The following is a 2,092-nucleotide window of genomic DNA, read 5'->3' as shown; positions in this document are numbered from 1 at the left end:
CGTTAGGTCCGTCCGCCCCCGCGCAAAGAGGGTGCCAGAGACAATCACAGGTCCCAGATCCGTAGAGGTAGGAAATCTTCCAAGAGCGAGAGGGAGTTCTTCCAGAGCAATGAAACAAAATCAAACAAACAAACAAACAAAACAGAAAAAAAAAGAAAAAAACAGAAAACAAAGTGAAGATTTTGATAAAAGACAACTTTGCTGTCATTTTTAGTTTGCCCATTAGGAAGCAGTAGTAGTTTATGCGTTGCATCTGCATTTCAGACTAAGTGATTATTGTACCTAATTACGGTTGATTGCTAATATTTCCTCAATCTCTCTCTTAGTCAAGCGCTTCTTCTTCTGTATTTTTGTGTGTAGCGACGACAAGTGTAATGCGCTAGGCATTATTCTGGTTTGGTTATGAGTATCTCCTGTACTGCGTTAAGATTTCCTTAAGTTACTTTTTTTAAGCTTTGCTACTGTTCTCACTTTATGCCGTGCAATATCATCTGCTGTGTTTGCTAAGCAAAAAAAAAAAAAGAAAAAGAAAAAAAAAGAAAAAAGCAAGTGATGATGTCATCATGCTTTTCAGTGTTACAATGTTTCAGCGTTTATGTAGTCACAAAAATGTAGTAAATAAAAGGTTGGATTTTCCAGCACTTTAAATTTAGACATTTCTTGCCTTCTTTTGTTTCCCCATGTGCAGCCGCAAGGCACCAGTCTGAGCCAAGGGGAGTGGGTGAGCCCCGCGGGGCGGCCCCCGCTCGGGCAGCGTTCGGCTCTGTCACGGGAGGGACATCGGGGGGGGGACACGCGGAATGGCACCTCGGGCTTCACGGCGCTGTGTCTTCTTCCCTCCATCCGCGCTGAGGTCTGCAGCCCCCCACCCCCAGCAAACACCCCTGCGCCCGCCGGCTCCCCGTCCCCGTCCCAGCTCCCGCTGCGGTGCCCGGCGGGGTGGGCTCCGGGGGAAGCGAGTGCTGAGTGTCTGAAAGGAGAGCGCGGTTCATACCAGATGCATTTCTCTAATTGAGGGAAAAAACATTAAGAAAATAAGTGAAGCAAATAATCTTAGTTTCCTTTATATCGTCTAAGGGTAGGGATGTCACCAAAGTAATTCACAGAGGTGTTTCCTTTTGTGTGATGGAGTCCACCTCAGGCCTGCAGGATCAATATTTAATTGTTTAAAGGGATATTGTATTCCTTTCCTGTCACTGTTGTTAATGCCGCTGCGCTCTGTAATCCCACGGGGTCTTTTCCCGGGGATCTGATCAGAGAGATTACCCATCACTTGGGAGTGGTGGGAGGAGAGTCCCCGGCCGTAAAAGATTCAGCAATGCATTGAACCGTTTTCTCTCTCTCTCCTAATGAAGTGATGAAGCATGTGCCACAAAATTTAACAGGGTTTTGTGGCAAATCGGGTTGCGCTGCTGAGAGGAGGATTAAACCTTCACCTTTGTCCCATAAATCACGGCATCAGCTACATTTATTCTGATGGATGGTCTGGACTCTACTGACCATATTTTACCTCTGGAAGCACCTGCAGCCTGCACCCTGATGTGCAATTTCTTTTTACTGCTAAGCCAAGAGAGGCACCGAGCGCATCTTTTCGGAGGTCTCCCCTTGGGCTTGGTATCCCAAGACCACGCCAGAAACCAAAGCATCACCAGCAACCCACGTTCAGGGCAAGCGCAAAGGCAAAGGGGAGATGGGAAGCCAGAAATGTCTTCCGTCCCCAGAAGGAGAGCCCGTGGGATTTGCTCTCCGCAGCATCGTACCGGCCAGGCCTGGGATAACTTGGTGCTGACTCAGGTCAGTAGCTCTGTGGGACGGTGCTGGCCAGGGCCGCGGTGCAAAGGGAGGGCTCCAGCATACCCCGCCATGTGCAGCACCCTCACCTGGAAGAGAAAAACACCTCCAGAGACAGAGCAAAATGCTTTTTCTAGAAAAAATAATCTGGAGATGCCACAGGGGTTGAAGGCCATCAGGCAGCTGCGGGGACCGTCTCCGAGATTCTCATCCCACAGGCCAGGGGAGGACAACGGGCAGCGTGCGGGCAAAGCCTGGCGCAGCTGCAGCAGGTCCCCTCGCTGTGACCTCTCTGTACACC

Source organism: Pygoscelis adeliae, unplaced genomic scaffold, assembly GCF_000699105.1.
Source record: "Pygoscelis adeliae isolate BGI_AS28 unplaced genomic scaffold, ASM69910v1 Scaffold318, whole genome shotgun sequence".
NCBI classification, from domain to species: domain Eukaryota; kingdom Metazoa; phylum Chordata; class Aves; order Sphenisciformes; family Spheniscidae; genus Pygoscelis; species Pygoscelis adeliae.
This window is presented reverse-complemented; position numbering follows the sequence as displayed.